A 25260-nucleotide genomic window follows, 5' to 3' on the forward strand; every position below is an offset into this window, starting at 1 on the left:
ACGTGGTACTCTGCATCGCAAATGCTAGTCTCAAACTCGAGCGATCCTTATCCTTATTATCGGACGGCTCAATCGACTAGGAACAGTTTAGAATATACAGTGACTATAAGATGTGTTTCATGATAGACATCCCCATGTTCTACCACATCTTATATACACTATAGTATATTCAAGGTCTTTATCAAAACAACAATAGTATATCATAATATAACAATATGAAGAAAGATAAAGTCATTGCCATTAATAAAAGTGTAAATTATATTAAACAAAAGATTGTTTATACAAAGTGTCATCAAAGCCCTTAGCCACAATTTGGCTCACCGGGCACCCACTCTTTCAATCTCCCACTTGCCCTAAAGCCAACTAGTCATACTACGTAGACCCATTGCTTCGCGATGTTTGTCAAATAATGGTCCTGGCAAGGGCTTAGTAAGTGGATCAGCGATATTGTCTGCAGAGGCCACTCTTTCGACAGTGATGTCTCCTCTTTCCACAATCTCCCGGATGATGTGGTATTTCCTCAGTACGTGTTTGGATCTTTGATGAGACCTTGGTTCCTTTGCCTGAGCAACGGCACCCGTGTTGTCACAGTACACCGGGACTGGACCAACAACTTCAGGAATAACGCCCAACTCTTGGACGAAATTCCTCATCCAAACGGCCTCTTTAGCAGCAGCTGATGCTGCAATGTATTCTGCCTCAGTGGTGAAATCCGCTGTGGTGTCCTGCTTGGAACTCTTCCAAGAGACAGCACCGCCATTGAGCATGAACACAAATCCAGAGGTTGACTTCGAGTCATCCACGTCACTTTGGAAGCTAGAGTCGGTAAAGCCTTCCAATTTTAGTTCTCTTCCTCCATATACCATGAACATATTCTTAGTCCTTCGTAAGTACTTAAGAATGTCCTTCATGGCTTTCCAATGCATTTGACCGGGATTAGCTTGATATCTGCTCGTGACACTCAGAGCAAATGCTACATCCGGTCAGGTAGATATCATCCCATACATGATACTACCTATGGCTGACGCATATGGTACATGTGTCATTTTCTCTATCTCTTCATCAGTCTTGGGACACATAGACTTGGATAGAGAAACTCCATGACACATGGGTAGATGTCCTCTCTTGGACCCATCCATTGAAAACCGTTTCAATATGGTGTCGATGTAGGTTGATTGAGTGAGTCCTATCATTCTCTTAGATCTATCTCTATAGATCTGTATCCCTAGAATATAGGATGCCTCACCCAAATCCTTCATCGAGAATCTACCTGATAACCATATCTTTGTTGACTGCAACATCCCTACGTCATTCCCAATGAGTAGGATGTTATCAACATAAAGTACTAAGAATGTCACAGCATCCTTAACTACTTTCTTGTACACGCATGGTTCCTCCGGATTCTTGATGAAACCAAAATCCTTTATTGTTTCATCAAATTTCTGGTTCCAACTTCTTGATGCTTGTTTTAGACCATAGATTGATCTCTGAAGCTTGCATACCTTATGCTCGCTTCCCATGGATGTGTATCCCTCAGGCTGCGTCATATAGATTTCTTCCTTAATGTCTCCATTAAGAAAAGCAGTCTTCACATCCATTTGCCATATCTCATAGTCATACCAAGCAGCTATGGCAATAAGGATTCTTATGGACTTGAACATTGCAACTGGTGAAAAAGTTTCATCATAGTCAACTCCTTGTCTTTGAGTATAACCTTTCGCCACCAATTGTGCCTTGTAGGTCAATACCTTACCATCAGGCCCAATCTTTCTCTTGTAGATCCATTTACACCCTATTGGAACAATTCCATCGGGAGGATCTACTAAAGACCAAACTTGGTTTGTATGCATCGAATCTATTTCCGACTGCATAGCTTCAAGCCATAAATTTGAATCCGCATCAGAAATTGCTTCCTTGAAGTTTCTTGGATCACATCCAATATCGGGTTCATCTTGATCCCCTCCAAGAAGAAGACCATATCGAATAGGAGGTCTAGAAGTCCTCTCGGATCTTCTAAGTATAGGCGTGTCTATCAATGGTTCCTGAGGTGTAGGATCGTTATTTTGTATTTCGGGTTCTTCTCGAATTTCTTCGAGTTCCATCATCTCGTCTTTCTTATCCAATAAGAACTCCTTCTCCAAGAAGGTGGCATTCCTTGAAACAAACACCTTTGTTTCAGCAGGATGATAGAAATAATATCCGATTGAATTCTTCGGATACCCTACAAAATAACATAAGGTGGATCGACTATCCAACTTATCTCCCACTGTCTGCTTCACGTAAGCAGGACATCCCCAAATCCTTAAGTACGAATACTTAGGAGCTTTGCCATTCCATAACTCGTATGGTGTTTTGTCCACTGCTTTGGTGTAGACGTTGTTCAACAACAATACCGCCATTTCAAGCGCATAGCCCCAAAAAGAAGGTGGAAGCTCAGTGAAGCTCATCATGGATCGAACCATGTCCAACAAAGTTCGATTACGACGCTCTGATACACCATTCAGCTGTGGTGTCATAGGAGGAGTCCACTGAGAGAGAATCCCATTCTCTTTCAGATAGTCCAAAAACTCGGTACTTAAGTATTCTCCACCTCGATCCGATCGAAGTGCTTTAATACTTTTACCTAGTTTGTTTTCTACTTCAGCCTTGAATTCTTTGAACTTTTCAAATGCTTCAGACTTATATTTCATTAAATATAAATACCTATACCTAGAATAATCATCAGTAAAGGTAATGAAGTAGGTGTGGCCATATTGAGTACCAATTCTAAATGGACCACAAACGTCTGTATGGATCAAATCCAACAGATTTTTACTAAGCTCAGGTTTCCCCTTAAAATGAGATATAGTCATTTTTCCTTTCAGGCAGGATTCACAAGTAGGTAGAGAGTTAATATCAGACATATCAAACATGCCCTCTCCCACTAGCTTGTTCATCCTCCTTGAGGAAATATGACCTAGCCTAGCATGCCAAAGGTTTGCCGGGTTTTGACTATCGATTTTCCTTTTGTTTGTTGTTGCTGGTTTATCAACATAATTTATTGGAACGTCTTTTAGTTTTAAGTTGTATAGATCGTTTTCAAGTTGTCCATTTCCAATCAAACATTCATTCTTGTAAATATTGCAAATCCCATTCACAAAATTGCAAGAATAACCATCTCTATCAAGCATGGAAACAGAAATAATGTTTTTAATCAAATCTGGAACAAATAAAACATCTCTCAAAAGTAACTTAAAACCGTTCTGCAAAATTAAATAAATATCTCCCACAGCTTTAGCTTCAACTCTGGAACCATTTCCGAGCCTCAGCTGGGTCTCACCCATTCTAAGCCTGCGACTTCTTGTCATCACCTGCAAATCATTGCAAATGTGAGATCCACATCCGGTATCCAATACCCAAGAAGTAATATTAAGTGAAACATTTATTTCAATATAGAACATACCCTTCGCAGTTCGCAACTGCTCTAGATATTCCTTGCAGTTACGCTTCCAATGACCAGGCTTCTTGCAGTAATGGCAAACATCCTTGGACTTTTCCATGTTTGAAGCCTTTGTCTTGTACTTCTTCTCGGGTTCGATTTTCTTGGGTGGGGCAGAACGTTTTTTACCCTTTGTACTTGGCCCCTTCTTAGCAGAAGAAGAGAAGCCCACCAAGAAAGCCGGTTTATCCTTCTTTAAAGTGGATTCATATGTCACAAGCATATTGACCATCTCTTCAAGGGAGGCCTCTATCTTGTTCATATTGAAATTCACCACAAATTCGTCAAACGAAGAAGGAAGAGATAGAAGTAGTAAGTCCACGTTGAGTTCATGCTCCAACACCAAATCAAGCGTTACCAACTTCTGTATGAGCCAAATCACTCGTACCCCATGATCACGGACCGAAGTCCCTTCACGCATGCAACACGTCATTAGCTCCTTTACAGTAGCGAACCTTTCAGCTCTCGATTGAGCCCCAAAAAGTTCCTTGAGTTGTACGTGAATGTCAGCAGCATTCACGGTGTCCTCAAATCGCCTCTGGAGTTCATCAGACATCGAGGCTTGCATATAGCATTTGGCCTTGATATCATGGTCCCACCATGTATCAAGTTTGGCTAACTCTTCCGGACTTATGTCAGCTGGTGCTTCCTTTGGAGGAGATTTTTCTAACACGTAGAGCATCTTCTCCGAAGTCAAGACAATCTTCAACTTATGGAACCATTCCGTATAGTTTGCGCCAGTCAATTTATTTTGTTCGAGGATCGAGAAAAGTGGATTACGCGAATTTATCTTTATGAAATACTGAAAAGAAACAGACAAATATCAGTGATTGTTTAATTAATTTACTAAGATATAAAATAGGCAAAATTTATTTTATGAATCTCACTCCCACTATTTTAACGATTTCACTACCCTCTAGTGAAAACGGAAAACTGTTTTCCTTAGTGAGAACATGGAGTCCAATTGACAAACTATGGTCCCGAATAATATCAGCCAACCATAATTTTCAAAAGGTAGAGCCCAATTGCTTCCAAAGCAACCTCCACGTTTTTACCTCATGTCCAATAAGGGCCCAATAATATGACGCCGTTTATTGTGACATGTCAAGATGACCCATCAATATTAAGTTGTGATGGACGGTCGCCATGTGGATCCCCCAATAATATGAGCCGATCCCATGGGAGTTCCACCCAACTTACAACATGTGTCGATCCAATGTACAGCTTTCCGACGAACAGGCCCCCCCAATAATATGAGCCGGACCGTATCCGCGGGTAGCATCTCATACATTGATCGTTGATGGAAGGTAGGAACATTTAAACAAATTTAAATTTCCTTTATTTATCTTGATATCAATTTTAAATCATATTTAAAATGAGGGATTTTAATTTTGAAAATTTGTCTCATCATTTTTAAAATTTTGTATGCTTGCCGGATTCACACAATTTAGTCTAAAACATGCATACAACAATAATATCACATATTATATAGGATGATCGATTCCATTTCTAATCGACCCATGGTTGCCAATCACGAGTCTTAGTCCAATCCTAGGTAATATGCAGTATGCAATGCAATCCTATTACATTGAGTTTCCAATTTACATTTCTTCTATCTTTATTGTCTGCTGGGCCCACCTCCATCTTCAAATCTTCATCTCCCACTAAGTCTAATGTATTTACAATAAATAACCATGACAAGTAGGGGATACATTTCAAGGGGTGGGAACGGGCCATAAACCAGACCCACTTTTATTACATATGACAATTCATATTGGGCCATAAACCAGACCCATTAATAAATCCAACAACAATAAAAACAAATGTAAATTCCTAACATACACCTACAAAATTGGTCTTGGCAATCGATCATCCTTATCCAATAATATTTAATTCAAAATTAATTTATTGGATAACATGCAATGGCAATTTAAATTTAAAAGGATAAAATCATATTCCATATATAAAATCTTATTTTACATACAAAATCATATTTTATCTTTTTATCAAATAAAATCATATTTTATCTATAAAATCCAATTTTATACATAAAATCATATTTTACTCAATATATCCATAAGATCATATCTTATCATCAATTGTACCAAAAATAATTAATTTCATAAAATCTGATTTAACGGATAAAATATATAAATTTTCCAAAAATTCAAATTTATCCAAAAATCAATTTTAAATTCGATCCGACGCCTCGTGGACTAATCAAAAACAATTTTCGATCGGACCAAAAATAGAATTTTAACATATTAAAATTTAATTTTAAAATTAAAAAATTAATTTTTCGCGGGCCGCCCGGGACACTCCCGGGCTGCCCGCGCCCCAAAGGGCTCGGGCCGGGCAGCCCGGCTGCCCCTAGGGCAGCGACGATCGCTGCGCTGGGCAGCGACCCTCGCTGCCCCCCCCCGGGAAGCGATCCAATCGCTGCCCGGGTTTTGCCTGAAATTTTTTTTTTTATTTTAAAATATTTATTTTGTTTCAAAAACCGAGGCTTAAAAATTTTCGTACAATCGATTAATTTAATCGCTTGATCTGAGCAACCTGGCTCTGATACCACTGTTGGAGAACGGCGATCAGATCAATCAGAATTGATACCCGGTGCAGCGGAAGTTTAAAAATTTTATATGGAATGATTCCATATTGGGTATCAAAACTTTACGATTAAATTGTGTGTGTGTAAAAATTAAATAACAATTATAAATTTTTACCTCCAATCTCGAATCGAGATTATGGACACCAACAGATTGCTCTGCTCTTGTTGTATATCCCTGGAACTGATGGACGAACTGTTCTTCAATCAGTTCCACGAACGGATATTTAATCCCTCTGATAGATTGCACTAGAAAATCTATCAGAAGTTTCTACGAAGAGAATTAACGAATTTGATCCGTTAAACCAGACTGTAATTCAAAATTCACAGACTGGATTTTTCCGAGCAGAGGGGAGGGGGGGGGCGGCGGCCACACTTAGAAAATAGGGTTTTTCGAAAATAATTTTGTGATCTGTTGTGTGTAATTTCTGTACTGCATTAACTTATTTATAATGTAGGCCGCTAACAGCTTAGGGCCCATTAGTCATAAGTTCAAGCCCGACAAGCAAAGCCCGCATGTTCAAAAATTAATATAAAATTCATCATGACTCCGATTGATAAACCGATTTCACCAATGTGCACAGAAACCATTTCTGCACCTTTTAAAGTCAAGATAAAATTTTCTGAATCCGAATTCAGTGATTTCAAAAAATGCCCATCCCTATGTCATTTTAGGAAATCTTACTCCTCTACTCTTAATTAAGAAGTCCAACTTCTTTGTTCATTAAATTTAACTCTTTAAATTTAACTATCTCAACGGGGATTAAAAATCCATTATTCTGTGTGACCCTCAATGGTTCAGGGATACAGCTAGCCGTGGGCTCACAACTCCTTGTGACTCGGAACAACAATTTCCGACTTGCCCATCGAATCATGGTAAGAGCGCCTAGAAACATCGCCCCATGATTCCCTAGGTATCACTGATAGTGCCTGCAAGAACCAATAGATTTTGGTTAGCGTACAGTACGGTCCCTTCATCCAAATATCCCGATCGAATCAACAACCATTGGTAAATCGAGAGTCGTTCGAGATTCGATAGCTATGCAATACATCTTGAAGATCAAATAGTGACATCGCATGTGCTACTAAGAAACCATTTCTTAAACCACATCATGTACTCTGGCCAGAGATTCGTCACACTAATATCTCCTCAGATCGCATAGGATATCCACACTCGCAAGTATGTGGTGAATCCTTGACAACAAAGAATCGACTCCTATATGTGTTGTAACTGTACCCAATCCCGACACCTGATGACCCCAATAGAGTCGGTAAACGAGTCAAAGAACAGTACTAGCATATAGAGTCTCAATGATGTTTCAAGTAGTAAGGACTAATGGTGTACAACCAAAACCGCGGACTTTATCCACTCGATAAGTGATAACCACTTGGAAAGTCCGGATAGGGTAGTTCGATCATTCATCATATGAATATCCATTTGCATGCTTCGAACATCTCTATGTTCCCTACCAATGAAACGTGGTACTCTGCATCGCAAATGCTAGTCTCAAACTCGAGCGATCCTTATCCTAATTATCGGACGGCTCAATCGACTAGGAACAGTTTAGAATATACAGTGACTATAAGATGTGTTTCATGATAGACATCCCCATGTTCTACCACATCTTATATACACTATAGTATATTCAAGGTCTTTATCAAAACAACAATAGTATATCATAATATAACAATATGAAGAAAGATAAAGTCATTGCCATTAATAAAAATGTAAATTATATTAAACAAAAGATTGTTTATACAAAGAGTCATCAAAGCCCTTAGCCACAAGTTGGCTCACCGGGCACCCACTCTTTCAGAATGCAGTCTTGGCTTGTCCTGATCTCGGACTCTCATTTGATGATACCCAGATCTCAAGTCAATCTTGGAGTAGACCGAAGTACCCTGCAACTGATCAAACAAGTCATCGATACGAGGCAAAGGATACTTGTTCTTCACAGTAACTCGGTTCAGCTGCCGATAGTCAATGCACAACCGCATAGACCCATCCTTCTTCTTCAAAAAGAGAACAGGAGCTCCCCAAGGAGATACACTAGGATGAATGTACCCCTTGTCCAAAAGATCCTGTAACTGATTCTTCAACTCTCGCATCTCTGACGGAGCCAGACGATACGGTGCTCGAGAAATAGGCGAAGTACCCGGCATCAACTCTATGCCAAACTCGACTTCCCTAGCAGGAGGAAAACCCGGAATCTCATCAGGAAATACATCTAGGAATTCATTTACAACCGGAATACTCTTTATCCCAATGCTCTCAGCGGACATATCAACTGCATAGATGAGGTAACCTTCCCCGCCAGACTCTAGAGCTCGACAGGCTCTCAAAGCTGATACCAATGGCATCGGGGGTCACGCTCCCTCACCATTGAAAAAATAGCTATCACTCCCATCCGGATGAAAGCTTACTAATCTCTGATAGCAGTCCACTGAAGCTCGATAGGTAGTCAACATGTCAATCCCCATAATACAATCGAATTCATCCATCACAAGAACCATGAGATTCGCTATCAGAATGTTCCCTTCGAACTCTAAAGGGAAACCCATCACTAGACGTTTAGCCAAAGCAGATTGGCCCGTCGGAGTAGAAATAGAAACTACTACGTCTAGTGCAATGCATGGTAACTTATGCCTCTTAACAAAACATGCAGAAATGAAGGAATGAGATGCACCAGTGTCAATAAGTACAAGAGCAGGTATACCATATAACATAAATGTAACTGCGATGACCTTCTCTTTCTCCTCCACTGCCTGATCGTGCCTCAAGGCAAACACCTGGCCAGAAGCCCGCGGTATCAAGTGAGAACTCCCAACAGACTGTCCCTGCGACCTCTGCTGAACGGTAGCCTGAGAACCCGATCCTAAACCAGAACCGCCTCCCCCAGATAGTGGACAATCCCTCCGGAGACGACCCACCTCTCCACAACAAAAACAAGCTCCAGAAGCTTTACGACATCTGTCAGTCGGATGGTTCTTCCCGCAATTGTCGCACTTCTCCTTCTTCCCAAAACGAACAACACCAGCGGAACCAAAGGAAGAAGAAGTAGAACCGGAATTCTTGAAAGACTGAGCACGGGGACCCAAAGAACTTGAAGGCCTAGACTGAGAGAAAGACCTGTTATGCCGAATGCTATCCTCTGCTTAGTGACAACTGCTCACCAAACCCTCGTAGGTCATATCATCACCGACCGCCACACGGTCATGAATCTTCGGGTTAAGGCACTTAAGGAACGGATTGTACTTCATCTCAGAGCTGTCAGCAATCTTGGGGTAATAGGATAACAGATCGAAGAACTTCTGCTGGTACTCGTCAATAGACATTGCTCCCTGACGTAGACTCAGTAACTCACCCTCCTTCATCTGACGGAGTGCAAGAGGAAAATACAGCTTCTGAAAAGCCATGCGGAACTCACCCTAAGTGGAAATTGCTCTCACCGCAACATAGGGTGCAGAAGTGAATCTCCACCACTTCCGGGCTCGCCCATCCATAAGATAACCAAGTGTCTCAATCTTCTTCTCCTCCATATAGTGAAACTACTGAAAAGTCGTCTCCATACGATCTAGCTAGTTCTCCGCATCCTCCGGAGACTCGCCTCCAACCAAGGGCTTAGGTGTTGGAGAACGGTGATCAGATCAATCAGAATTGATACCCGGTGCAGCGAAAGTTTAAAATTTTTTTTATATGGAACGATTCCATATCATGGGTATCAAAACTTTACGATTAAATTGTGCGTGTAAAAATTAAATAACAATTATAAATTTTTACCTTGAATCTCGAAACGAGATTATGGACACCAACAGATTACTCTGCTCTTGTTGTATATCCCAGGAACTGATGGACGAACAATTCTTCAATCAGGTCCACGAACAGAAGTTTAATCCCTCTGATAGATTGCACTAGAAAATCTATCAGAAGTTTGTACGAAGAGAATTAACGAATTTGATCCGTTAAACCAGACTGCAAATTCAAAATTCACAGGCTGGAATTTTCCGACAGAGAGAGGGAGGGGCGGCGGCCACTGTAGAAAAAAAACTAGGGTTTTCAAAAATTTTGACCTCTGTTGTGTAATTTCTGTACTGCAATAACTTATTTATAATGTGGGCTGCTAACAGCTTAGGGCCCATTAGTCATAAGTTCAAGTCTGACAAGCAAAGCTCGCATGTTCAGAAATTAATATAAAATTCATCGTGACTCAGATTGATAAACCAATTTCACCAATGTGCACAGAAACCATTTCTGCATCTTTTAAAGTCAAGATAAATTTTCTGAATCCGAATTCAGTGATTTCCAAAAATGCCCATCCCTATGTCATTTTAGGAAATCTTACTCCTCTACTCTTAAATAAGAAGTCCCACTTCTTTGTTCATTAAATTTAACTCTTTAAATTTAACTATCTCAACGGGGATTAAAAATCCATTACTTGTGTGACCCTCAATGGTTCAGGGATACAGCTAGCCGTTGGCTCACAACTCCTTGTGACTCGGAACAACAATTTCCGACTTGCCCATCGAATCATGGTAAGAGCGCCTAGCAACATCGCCCCATGATTCCCTAGGTATCACTGATAGTGCCTGCAAGAACCAATAGATTTTGGTTAGCGTACAGTACGGTCCCTTCATCCATATATCCCGATCGAATCAACAACTATTGGTAAATCAAGAGTCGTTCGAGATTCGATAACTATGCAATGTATCTTGAAGATCAAATAGTGACATCGCATGTGCTACTAAGAAACCATTTCTTAAAACACATCATGTACTCTGGCCAGAGATTCGTCACACTAATATCTCCTCAGATTGCATAGGATATCCACACTAGCAAGTATGTGGTGAATCCTTGACAACAAAGCATCGACTCCTATATGTGTCGTAACTGTACCCAATCCCGACACCTGATGACACCAATAGAGTCGGTAAAAGAGTCAAAGTACAGTACTAGCATATAGAGTCTCAATGATGTTTCAAGTAGTAAGGACTAATGGTGTACAACCAAAACCACGAACTTTATCCACTCGATAAGTGATAACCACTTGGAAAGTTCGGATATGGTAGTTCGATCATTCATCGTATAAATATCCATTTGCATGCTTTGAACATCTCTATGTTCCATACCAATGAAACGTGGTACTCGGCATCGCAAATGCTAGTCTCAATCTCGAGCGATCCTTATCCTTATTAATGGACGGCTCAATCGACTAGGAACTGTTTAGAATATACAGTGACTATAAGATGTGTTTCATGATAGCCATCCCCATGTGCCACCACATCTTACATACACTATAGTATATTCAAGGTCTTCATCTAAACATCTTATAGTATGTCACAACATAATAATATGATAAAAGATAAAGTAAACGCCTTTATAAAAGTGTAAATTATATTAAACAAAAGATTGTTTATACATAGAGTCATCAAAAGCCCTTAGCCACAAGTTGGCTCACCGGGCACCCACTCTTTCAATCTCCCACTTGCCCTATAGCCAACTAGTCATACTACGCAGTCCCATTGCTTCGTGATGTTTGTCAAATAATGGTCCTGGCAAGGGCTTAGTAAGTGGATCAGCGATATTGTCTGCAGAGGCCACTCTCTCGACAGTGATGTCTCCTCTTTCCACGATCTCCCGGATGATGTGGTATTTCCTCAGTACGTGTTTGGATCTTTGATGAGACCTTGGTTCCTTTGCCTGAGCAATGGCACCCGTGTTGTCACAGTACACCGGGACTGGACCAACAACTTCAGGAATAACGCCCAACTCTTGGACGAAATTCCTCATCCAAATGGCCTCTTTAGCAGCAGCTGATGCCGCAATGTATTCTGCCTCAGTGGTGGAATCCGCTGTGGTGTCCTGCTTGGAACTCTTCCAAGAGACAGCACCGCCATTGAGCATGAACACAAATTCAGAGGTTGACTTCGAGTCATCCACGTCACTTTGGAAGCTAGAGTCGGTATAGCCTTCCAATTTCAGTTCTCTTCCTCCATATACCATGAACATATTTTTAGTCCTTCGCAAGTACTTAAGAATGTCCTTCACGGCTTTCCAATGCATTTGACCGGGATTAGCTTGATATCTGCTCGTGACACTCAGAGCAAATGCTACATCCGGTCTAGTAGATATCATCCCATACATGATACTACCTATGGCTGACGCATATGGTACATGTGTCATTTTCTCTATCTCTTCATCAGTCTTGGGACACATGGACTTGGATAGAGAAACTCCATGACACATAGGTAGATGTCCTCTTTTGGACTCATCCATTGAAAACCTTTTCAAAATGGTTTCGATGTAAGTTGATTGAGTGAGTCCTATCATTCTCTTAGATCTATCTCTATAGATCTGTATCCCTAGAATATAGGATGCCTCACCCAAATCCTTCATCGAGAATCTGCCTGATAACCATATCTTTGTTGACTGCAACATCCCTACATCATTCCCAATGAGTAAGATGTCATCAACATAAAGTACTAAGAATGTCATAGCATCCTTAACTACTTTCTTGTACACGCACGGTTCCTCCGGGTTCTTGATGAAACCAAAATCCTTTATTGTTTCATCAAATTTTTGGTTCCAACTTCTTGATGCTTGTTTGAGACCATAGATCGATCTCTGAAGCTTGCATACCTTATGCTCGCTTCCCATGGATATGTATCCCTCAGGCTGCGTCATATAGATCTCTTCCTTAATGTTTTCATTAAGAAATGCAGTCTTCACATCCATTTGCCATATCTCATAGTCATACCAAGCAGCTATGGAAATAAGGATACTTATGGACTTGAACATTGCAACTGGTGAAAAGGTTTCATCATAGTCAACTCCTTGTCTTTGAGTATAACCTTTCGCCACCAATCGTAGGTCAATACCTTACCATCAGGCCCAAGCTTTCTCTTGTAGATCCATTTACACCCTATTGGAACAATTCCATCGGGAGGATCTACTAAAGACCAAACTTGGTTTGTATGCATCGAATCTATTTACGACTGCATAGCTTCAAGACATAAATTTGAATCCGCATCAGAAATTGCTTCCTTGAAGTTTCTTGGATCACATCCAACGTCGGGTTCATCTTGATCCCCTTCAAGAAGAAGACCATATCGAATAGGAGGTCTAGAAGTCCTCTTGGATCTTCTAGGTATAGGCGTGTCCATCAATGGTTCCTGAGGTGTAGGATCATTATTTTGTATTTCGGGTTCTTCTCGAATTTCTTCGAGTTCCATCATCTCGCCTTTCTTATCCAATAAGAAATCATTCTCCAAGAAGGTGACATTCCTTGAAACAAACACTTTTGTTTCAGTAGGATGATAGAAATAATATCCGATTGAATTCTTCGGATACCCTACAAAATAACATAAGGTGGATCGACTATCCAACTTATCTCCCACTGTCTGCTTCACGTAAGCAGGACATCCCCAAATCCTCAAGTACAAATACTTAGGAGCTTTGCCATTCCATAACTCGTATGGTGTTTTATCCACTGCTTTGGTGTGGACGTTGTTCAACAACAACACCGCCGTTTCAAGCGCGTAGCCCCAAAACGAAGGTGGAAGCTCAGTGAAGCTCATCATGGATCGAACCATGTCCAACAAAGTTTGATTACGACGCTCCGATACACCATTCAGCTGAGGTGTCATAGGAGGAGTCCACTGAGAGAGAATCCCATTCTCTTTCAGATAGTTCAAAAACTCGGTACTTAAGTATTCTCCACCTCGATCCGATCGAAGAGCTTTAATACTTTTACCTAGCTTGTTTTCTACTTCAGCCTTGAATTCTTTGAACTTTTCAAATGATTCAGACTTATATTTCATTAAATATAAATACTCATACCTTGAATAATCATCAGTAAAGGTAATGAAGTAGGTGTGGCCAAATTGAGTACCAATTCTAAATGGACCACAAACATCTGTATGGATCAAATCCAACAGATTTTGACTACGCTCAGGTTTCCCCTTAAAAGGAGATTTAGACATTTTTCCTTTCAGGCAGGACTCACAAGTAGGTAGAGAGTTAATATCAGACATATCAAACATGCCCTCTCCCACTAGCTTGTTCATCCTCCTTGAGGAAATATGACCTAGCCTAGCATGCCAAAGGTTTGCCGGGTTTTGACTATTGATTTTCCTTTTGTTCGTTGTTACCGGTTTATCAACATAATTTACTGGAACGTCTTTTAATTTTAAGTTATATAGATCGTTTTCAAGTTGTCCATTTCCAATCAAACATTCATTCTTGTAAATATTGCAAATCCCATTCACAAAATTGCAAGAAAAACCATCTCTATCAAGCATAGAAACAGAAATAATGTTTTTAATCAAATCTGGAACAAATAAAACATCTCTCAAAAGTAACTTAAAATCGTTCTGCAAAATTAAATAAACATCTCCCACAGCTTTAGCTTCAACTTTAGAACCATTTCCGAGCCTCAGCTGGGTCTCACCCATTCTAAGCTTGCGACTTCTTGTCATCACCTGCAAATCATTGCAAATGTGAGATCCACATCCGGTATCCAATACCCAAGAAGTAGTATTAAGTGAAACATTTATTTCAATATAGAACATACCCTTCGCAGTTCGCAACTGCTCTAGATATTCCTTGCAGTTACGTTTCCAATGACCGGGTTTCTTGCAGTGATGGCAAACATCCTTGGACTTTTCCATGTTTGAAGCCTTTGTCTTGTTCTTCTTCTCGGGTCCGGTTTTCTTGGGTGGGGCAGAACGTTTTTTACCCTTTGTACTTGGCCCCTTCTTAGCAAAAGAAGAGGATCCCACCAAGAAAGCCGGTTTATCCTTCTTTAAAGTGGCTTCATATGTTACAAGCATATTGACCATCTCTTCAAGGGAGGCCTCTATCTTGTTCATATTGAAATTCACCACAAAACCGTCAAACGAAGAAGGAAGAAAGAGAAGTAATAAGTCCACGTTGAGTTCATGCTCCAATACCAAATCAAGCGTTACCAACTTCTGAATGAGCCAAATCACTCGTACCCCATGATCACGGACCGAAGTCCCTTCACGCATGCGACACGTCATTAACTCTTTTAAAGTAGCGAACCTTTCAGCTCTCGATTGAGCCCTAAAAATTTCCTTGAGTTGTACGTGAATGTCAGCAGCATTCACGGTATCCTCAAATCGCCTCTGGAGTTCATCAGACATCGAGGCTTGCATATAGCATTTGGCCTTGATATCATGGTCCCAACATGTATCAAGTTTGGCCAACTCTTCCGGACTTATATCAGCTGGTGCTTCCTCCGGAGGAGATTTTTCTAACACGTAGAGCATCTTCTCCGAGGTCAAGACAATCTTCAACTTACGGAACCATTCCGTATAGTTTGCGCCAGTCAGTTTATTTTGTTCGAGAATAGAGAATAGTGGATTGCGCGAATTCATCTTAATGAAATACTGAAAAGAAACAGACAATAATCAGTGATTGTTTAATTAATTTACTAAGACATAAAATAGGCAAAATTTATTTTATGAATCTCACTCCCACTATTTTAACGATTTCACTACCCTCTAGTGAAAACGGGAAACTGTTTTCCTTAGTGGGAACATGGAGTCCAATTGACAAACTATGGTCCCGAATAATATCAGCCAACCATAATTTTCAAAAGGTAGAGCCCAATTGCTTCCAAAGCAACTTCCACGTTTTTACCTCATGTCCAATAAGGGCCCAATAATATGACATCGTTTATTGTGACACGTCAAGATGACCCATCAATATTAAGTTGTGATGGACGGTCGCCATGTGGATCCCCCAATAATATGAGCCGATCCCATGGGAGTTCCATCCAACTTACAACATGTGTCGATCCAATGTACAGCTTTCCGACGAACGGGCCCCCCCAATAATATGAGCCGGACCGTATCCGCGGGTAGCATCTCATACATTGATCGTTGATGGAAGGTAGGAACATTTAAACAATATTTAAATTTCCTTTATTTATCTTGATATCAATTTTAAATAATATTTAAAATGAGGGATTTTAATTTTGAAAATTTGTCTCATCATTTAAAAATTTGTATGCTTGCGGGATTCATACAATTTAGTCTAAAACATGCATACAACGATAATATCATATATTATATAGGATGATCGATTCCATTTCTAATCGACCCGTGGTTGCCAATCACGAGTCTAAGTCCAATCCTAGGTAATATGCAGGTATGCAATGCAATCCTATTACATTGAGCTTCCAATTTACATTTCTTCAGTCTTTATTGTCTGCTGGGCCCACCTCCGTCTTCAAATCTTCATCTCCCACTAAGTCTAATGTATTTACAATAAATAACTATGACAAGTAGGGGATACATTTTAAGGGGTGGGAACGGGCCATAAACCAGTCCCACTTTTATTACATATGACAATTCATATTGGGCCATAAACCAGGCCCATTAATAAATCCAACAACAATAAAAACAAATGTAAATTCCTAACATACACCTACAAAATTAGTCATGGCAATCGATCATCCTTATCCAATAATATTTAATTCAAAATTAATTTATTGGATAACATGCAATGACAATTAAATTTAAAAAGGATAAAATCATATTCCATATATAAAATCTTATTTTACATACAAAATCATATTTTATCTTTTTATCAAATAAAATCATATTTTACATATAAAATCCAATTTTATACATAAAATCATATTTTACTCAATATTTCCATAAGATCATATTTTATCATCAATTGTACCAGAAATAATTAATTTCATAAAATCTGATTTAACGGATAAAATCTATAAATTTTCCAAAAATTCAAATTTATCCAAAAATCAATTTTAAAATTTTCGGACTCGAACAATTCGATCCGACGCCTCGTGGACCAATCAAAAACATTTTTCGATCGGACCAAAAATAGAATTTTAACATATTAAAATTTTAATTTAAAATAAAAATTAATTTTTCCCGGGCCGCCCGAGACGATCCCGGGCAGCCCGCGCCCCAAAAGGGGCTCGGGCCGGGCAGCGATCACATCGCTGCCCCCCCGGGCAGCGATCCAATCGCTGCCCTGTGATTTGCCCGAAAAAAAAAATTTATTTTTTTTTAAAAAAAAAATTTATTTTGTTTCAAAAACCGAGGCTTAAAAATTTTTGTACAATCGATTAATTTAATCGCTTGATCTGAGCAACCTGGCTCTGATACCACTGTTGGAGAACGGTGATCAGATCAATCAGAATTGATACCCGGTGCAGCGAAAGTTTAAAAAATTTTTTATATGGAACGATTCCATATCATGGGTATCAAAACTTTACGATTAAATTGTGCGTGTAAAAATTAAATAACAATTATAAATTTTTACCTTGAATCTCGAAACGAGATTATGGACACCAACAGATTACTCTGCTCTTGTTGTATATCCCAGGAACTGATGGACGAACAATTCTTCAATCAGGTCCACGAACAGAAGTTTAATCCCTCTGATAGATTGCACTAGAAAATCTATCAGAAGTTTCTACGAAGAGAATTAACGAATTTGATCCGTTAAACCAGACTGCAAATTCAAAATTCACAGGCTAGAATTTTCCGACAGAGAGAGGGAGGGGCGGCGGCCACTGTAGAAAAAACTAGGGTTTTCAAAAATTTTGACCTCTGTTGTGTAATTTCTGTACTGCAATAACTTATTTATAATGTGGGCTGCTAACAGCTTAGGGCTCATTAGTCATAAGTTCAAGTCTGACAAGCAAAGCCCGCATGTTCAGAAATTAATATAAAATTCATCGAGACTCAGATTGATAAACCAATTTCACCAATGTGCACAGAAACCATTTCTGCATCTTTTAAAGTCAAGATAAATTTTCAGAATCCGAATTCAGTGATTTCCAAAAATGCCCATCCCTATGTCATTTTAGGAAATCTTACTCCTCTACTCTTAAATAAGAAGTCCCACTTCTTTGTTCATTAAATTTAACTCTTTAAATTTAACTATCTCAACGGGGATTAAAAATCCATTACTTGTGTGACCCTCAATGGTTCAGGGATACAGCTAGCCGTTGGCTCACAACTCCTTGTGACTCGGAACAACAATTTCCGACTTGCCCATCGAATCATGGTAAGAGCGCCTAGCAACATCGCCCCATGATTCCCTAGGTATCACTGATAGTGCCTTCAAGAACCAATAGATTTTGGTTAGCGTACAGTACGGTCCCTTCATCCATATATCCCGATCGAATCAACAACTATTGGTAAATCGAGAGTTGTTCGAGATTCGATAACTATGCAATGCATCTTGAAGATCAAATAGTGACATCGCATGTGCTACTAAGAAACCATTTCTTAAAACACATCATGTACTCTGGCCAGAGATTCGTCAAACTAATATCTCCTCAGATTGCATAGGATATCCATACTAGCAAGTATGTGGTGAATCCTTGACAACAAAGCATCGACTCCTATATGTGTCGTAACTGTACCCAATCCCGACACCTGATGGCCCCAATAGAGTCGGTAAACGAGTCAAAGTACAGTACTAGCATATAGAGTCTCAATGATGTTTCAAGTAGTAAGGACTAATGGTGTACAACCAAAACCACGGACTTTATCCACTCGATAAGTGATAACCACTTGGAAAGTCCGGATAGGGTAGTTCGATCATTCATCATATGAATATCCATTTGCATGCTTTGAACATCTCTATGTTCCATACCAATGAAACGTGGTACTCGGCATCGCAAATGCTAGTCTCAATCTCGAGCGATCCTTATCTTTATTAATGGTCGGCTCAATCGACTAGGAACTGTTTAGAATATACAGTGACTATAAGATGTGTTTAATGATAGCCATCCCCATGTGCCACCACATCTTACATACACTATAGTATATTCAAGTTCTTCATCTAAACATCTTATAGTATGTCACAACATAATAATATGATAAAAGATAAAGTAAATGCCTTTATAAAAGTGTAAATTATATTAAACAAAAGATTGTTTATACATAGAGTCATCAAAAACCCTTAGCCACAAGTTGGCTCACCGGGCACCCACTCTTTCATTAGGACCCATCTGTAAGAATCGGCTCACACTGAAATGCTGATCATCATGGAGACGATGATGGCGTTCTTGACGACGCTCCCGATCGCCATCGCCCCAACGTCCACCTCCACTACCATGTCTTCTCTGATCATCACGATTCGCCATCTACAAAATTAACCTCACGATTACCTTATGCAGAATCTAAATCCCAAGAATACTATGCATGCTCTGATACCATAAATAAAGTGACCCTTACTGAGATCACCTACTAAACAGAACTTAGGCATGTAATTAACTTAATCAGAACTAAGCTGCGGAAACCATACATGTTATACAATCCCAAGAAAAAGAATCTGAAAATACCCCAAATAATTATACAACCAAATTGAATAATGTATCAATCAATACAATAAAACCCCAGGGGAAGCTCCAGCTGGCCATCCACTGCCTAGCCCCTCTTGGATCCACCCTCCTCATCCAATCGCAAACCTGCCCCATGGAATAGGGTGTCCAGATACACAAAGTACGAGACGTGAGCATAAAATGCTCAGCACGAGAGTATGAGTATACATGAATGCAAATGTACCGTCTACTAACTAGAGGTCAAGAATCAGATAACAAAGACAGACCGGACCCTGGTATGTAGCACGCTGTGCCGTCTCTTCAGGAGGTGGCTCACATACCGAAATACTAGTGGATACGCCGAACCCAAATTGATGGAAGTCCATCCACTAACAGGATAGGGTAAAACCCAACTAACAGACATCTCAAAAGAGATAGCTCAAGATGCGTATGTATGCAACATATAATCATGTCATATAAATCATGCAGTCACATAATACATGCATACTCAGTCAGGATATCTCGAAAAGTACTTTCGTACCTCAAATACTAGGCAAGCTCTACCAGCTCTAGGTCCACGCCTACAACCCGCACTACACTGCCAAATGATACTAATATCATTATGGTGCTCTAAAAGCCTTAACTAAGCTATTGCATACTTTTAAATATTTTTAGGAGGCAAAAGCTATACCTGCATCCGTCGTTAGACCGTTGTTGTCGCTTGCCTCAAAACTAGGCCACAGCTCCGTTACGATGCCTGAATCGCTATGCCACTTCCGGATTTCCAATGAGACGCCTAGAAAGCCCTAGATCTAAGCTGGAAGACCGAGGAATCGAGAGAAGAGATGTGATTGGTGCGCTCAAATGTGAGACTCGACACCCCTATTTATAGACGGAGTTCGGGTCGTCCGAACTCAACTTCGGAGCGTCGGAAGTCCCATCAATGCGCCAGCAATGACGTTACCTTGCTGACGTAAGCAATGAAGTAATACTGGACTCCGATCGGGCCGTCCGAACCTGCCGACGGAGCGTCCGAACATGTTCGGAGCCTCCGATCCTGGCTTTGGACCGTCCGATCCCGTTCGGAGCCTCCGATCTTCTCTTCGGAGTTTCCGAACTCAAGGTTCCTAAATGCGATTATTTCCCTTAATTACCTGATTTGGTTTCGGGCTACTAAAACGTAGATTCTCCTGTCGAAAATGATTGACGTCAATGTCATCGCGGAGGTAGATGTTATCACCCCTCACTTGTTCCAAATCGCGGAAGAATCTGTTGGCCTTTTTCTCCCAATCCTTCTGCTCACGCCTAGCAACCGCTAATTTAGCATAAAGTCGAGTGATCTTTAGCTTCTGATTATCAATGACGAGTTGTCTCATGCTAAAGATGACATGGGCACGAGTACGAGGAAAACTTGGTGCCATTTCATGAAAGGTACAAATGGAAAGGCTTAGGATACAGAATAAAATATAAGAAGTAGCAAAATTATTATTTCGTGGATATAGTTACTCATGATAGGGGATTTTTCGGAAAATTTTTCCAAAAATAGAAAATTTTGAGATTATCCTAGGATTGAAACTACTGATCAAAATAAGTATGGGACAATCGACGGAATCAAATTTTGAGTTTCCCACGAAAAGTTATAGGCAATACCGATATTTCCGAAAATAGCAAAAATACGAATTCGAGGGCTCAAACGACCGAATTTGAGCTAAAAGCGCCACTGCTCATACATAGTATGAGTTTGAATTAGAGGGTCGTTTCGGGTCAGGATAGTTGATCTTGGTAGAAATTTGACGTCAAATCTTTTGGTGCGGAAACCCATCTGGATTATGAACCTGGCGGCTCTGATACCACTTAAATGTCATGCCTCGAGACCGAGACGTGCCACCGGCGTTGTTTCAAATTCACAAAAATTATAAAACAACCAACCTCGTAGTACAGTATAAACCAAACCAATCTATTATCATAGATAAATTCCAAAACATTGTCTTTACAACTCGATAAATCCAGAATAACAAAACAAATGCGGAAGCGTCTAAAAACTTAATAACAAAATATTATTGCGAAATCCTAAAATAAAATAACGAAATTCAATATTAATTCTCCTCTATCACCATCCCCAAAACATATCCTGTTCTCGCTCTTCTAAATCATCAACTTCATCATCTGGAAGGGGAGAAGTAAGGGGTGAGTGTTTTGTGAAACACTCAGCAAGTGGGGGCCGATCGATCATATCAAATATATACATATATATATTTATTTCAAAAACTCATAGCATAATTCAAAAGGTAAACATTTCATATCATGTCTTAACATAGCATAGCATGAACATCATCATAACATAATTGACATGACATAACATAGCATAACATAACTTTGGCCAAACACTGAAATTCCTCTCATTATTTGTGGCTAACTGATCAGTCCCCTATATGTAATCCCTCTAAGGGGTGAGGTCATAGAATGATTATTATTACCCACCGCATCAGGGCCATAACATAACATGGTTCAAAAATTTCCTTTCCACTCTTAATTTGAGTCATAACAATGTCAAACATATTTTTAACAAAATCTCATCATGAATAATATTATATAACAACAATTCAACAATTAACACGAACTATCGAATTTTCAAAACATACGTATAATTTTAAAACATAATCCCACTTACCGTATACGTTCGTGCGAGACCAAATACTAAAACTGAGGAAGCTTGACCGAAAACTTTTAGAAGAAAGTCTCGAAATTCAGTAAGTTGAATTTTCGAAAATTCCTATTTGCCTCTTCAAAACTTGGCAGCCTATTGGACCCACTCTTGAGAATTAATCCTATCAATTTCTTGAACAACACCCACGTGTAAGTGAAAGGAAAAGGATTGGCCCAAAACTTTGCATCAAAAAGTCATTAGTTTCTCGAAGCCTTTGAAAAATTGATTGACTCACCGAGCTTGTCTAATTAAGATCTGACGTAGCTTGAGCAATTTCCTTTCCTAAATCCTTAGCCGTAATCTTCGAAATCAAGGAAAGGATCAGCAGAAAAATTATTGAGTCACCCTTTTTGAAAACTTACTGACTCTCGATGACCCAACCAAGTACGAAGCCTTCAACCGAGCATGCCGAGAACACCTTGAGATTTCAGCCACCTTGGTACAAAGATTCAGCAGTTACGATACTCGAAGTTTGAGCAGCCCGAGGTTTGAAACTTGAGCAGCTGGGTTCGAAACTTCTCAGTGGCTAAGGCTTCAAATTTCCAGCAGCTACAATGTTCGAACGTGAGAGGTTATGAGAGGTTTTTCGGGAGCTGTAATGCCGATGGAGATAAATGAAGAGAGTCGGTCTTCTTGCACTTAAAAGAGGCGTCATATTGATCTCAATTATAGAGGAAAGGAAATCTCAATTTTTTTATTCCTTGATTTAAATTTCTGAAATTACATTGATTTGATTGCCAAGTAAAAACTGATAGGGTGCTAATGTCTCGGCCAATATCTCGCACCCCGGGAAGGAAGGATTTTGGTTTCCATGCAGAGAGTTTATTCCTTAATGAATAAACTTTGGGCCAAAGTTTCGGGTTTTACAGACATGTGGTTCAAAAACTTCTAACTCAACTTTTTATTAGACGCTTGATCAATCTAATACAAGGAATCCTGGTTTGACGGACATCATGACCCGAAGGCCTACATCCACATACCGTCAACTTTAGTCTTAACTTCACCACAAGCCAACAAAACTTTAAAACTTCTTCCTCACCTTAACTCATTTACACCACCCAACACAACACTAATATTTACACACATTGCACACCTTAAAAGTTAAAATACACACATTGCATACCTTAAAATACAGCCACTGCACACTTTAAAAGACACACATTGCACACCTTAAAATACACACACTGCACAAATTAAAATACACACAGTGCACATTTTAAAATACTCACATTGCACACATTAAAACATAGGCACAACACACACTAACACCGAAAAAACACACACAAAGTAACACACACATGGTACACACACAGAGAGTACACTCACACAAACAATAACACACAAACTCACACCCACACAGTACATGCACACACACACGCACAGTAAACTCACACGCACACAGTTCACGCACATACACTGTAGCGCCTAAAATCCAATTTACGAAATCTCATGCATAAAATTAAATAAATAGTATGATTATTATTTTAAGTTTAATTGATTTAAATTTTTTATTTGAATTATGTGTTAACAAAATGTTGATTATTTATTTAAATTATTTTATTGTACAACTTACTTGTTTAATGATTTTAAAGGTTTAAGCTTGTTTATTTAAATTATTTTAATTGTCCAGCTTATATATTTAAAATGACTTAAGTTTATCGGTTAGTTATTTAAATGATTTTAACTATCTAGCTTAATTATTTAAATACTTTTGATTGTCCAATTTATTTTAAATATTTTTAATCCCACTTGTGTATTTATTCAAATGACTTTTAAATGTTCATCTATTTTGTTTAAATTATTTTAATCACTCCGTTTAATATTTAAATGTCTATTTTATCATTGTGACGTCAAAATATTTAAGCATTGATTTAAAAGAATTCTTGAGTTTCTTTTATTTCAGGGCCGGCGGACGGAAGCGGAGTCGTGAGTTATAAATCATTTTTGAGATTTATGTAGTAATCTAGAGAAGGTTTATTAAATGATCATTTTAAGAATTTTCGAATATCGCAAATTTATTTTTAATCCTTAAAAGCTGAGGAAAGTAAGTAAAGCTTCATTTTAAGGATTATAAAGTTTATTTAATTACCTTCCAAAAATAGTATTTTAAAATCCGGATGAAAATTATTTAATACCTTTCAACTTGAAAATTTTTCAAAGAAAATGATTTTAAATAAATATAGTGTGTGTGGTTTAGTAGTTGTTATTAGCCTAATAGCAACTCTAGTATTTTTATAATAGCAACTACTATTACACACGCATATACTAGCAACTACTATTAAACCCAAAAAGAAAAATAAAAATCCCTTCTCCCTTCTCTCCCCTCCCACAACCCTAGCCGCCGCCCCACACCCCCATTTCCCTCTTTGACTCGATGCCACCCTCCTCCACCAGCTCACGCCGTCACCGTTGCCGCCGTCGTGCACCCTCCACCGGCTGGAAATCGCGCCTAGGAAGATAGGGGAGTCCCTTCATTCACGTTCCTTCAGTTTTTCTTAGTTTTTCTTTGACCTAAGGCAAGTATAAGTCATTTATTTGGCCACCAAGAAAATATATTATGTTGTATGCTTTGTTCTTATTTGCATTTCGATTTTCTTGCATTTTTGGAACTAGGGTTCGTTTTTTTGTTTTCAAAAATCAGTAGCTTAACTTGAATTAATTCGAAATTTATACATTCTAGTTGTTGGATTGAGCTATGTTATGTGTTTTGGGTTGAACGTTTGAAGGTTTGTGCATTATTTCAAAAATTGGAATTTTTTTGTATGCAATGTTTGAGCCCATTTCTGAAATTCTTGGTTGTATGGTGATTAATGGGCTACCATGGTTGATAAAGTAGCTCACATGATAGTGTTTTAGAGTGTGTCGAAGGGGCTTGATTGGTTGATAGAAGGGCTACACGGTTTTGAAGTAAGAGAGCCATGTGTAGGGAGTTTACGGCCAAGGGTTGGGTTTTGAGCTAGGTTTCGTTTGGGAGGACTTGGTTCAGGGGTTCAACGAGGTATAAGAGGTGGTGATGGTGTAATTAAGTAATCTGGAAGTTGGTGAGATGATTGGTGAAGGGTTCGAAGGGGCTAAGTTAGTAGAGAAGCTTGTGCAAAATTTTTCCTTATTTGCAAAAGCTGTTCAAAAATGGATGGGT

The 25260-nt window shown here is 39.2% G+C and overlaps 1 long non-coding RNA gene across 1 annotated transcript; it reads right to left on the minus strand.

Annotated features, from left to right (window-relative positions):
• Positions 1 to 22135: 22135 nt before the first annotated feature.
• On the minus strand, positions 22136 to 22731 carry LOC140894691 (uncharacterized). Its single transcript, XR_012153902.1, has 3 exons — positions 22484 to 22731; positions 22357 to 22422; positions 22136 to 22252 (listed from the first exon to the last, which is right to left on the minus strand). It is a non-coding gene; the product is annotated as an uncharacterized lncRNA (long non-coding RNA).
• Between the last annotated feature and the right edge of the window lie 2529 nt (positions 22732 to 25260).

The sequence above is a fragment of the Henckelia pumila genome, chromosome 4, assembly GCF_033568475.1.
Source record: "Henckelia pumila isolate YLH828 chromosome 4, ASM3356847v2, whole genome shotgun sequence".
Classification (NCBI taxonomy): domain Eukaryota; kingdom Viridiplantae; phylum Streptophyta; class Magnoliopsida; order Lamiales; family Gesneriaceae; genus Henckelia; species Henckelia pumila.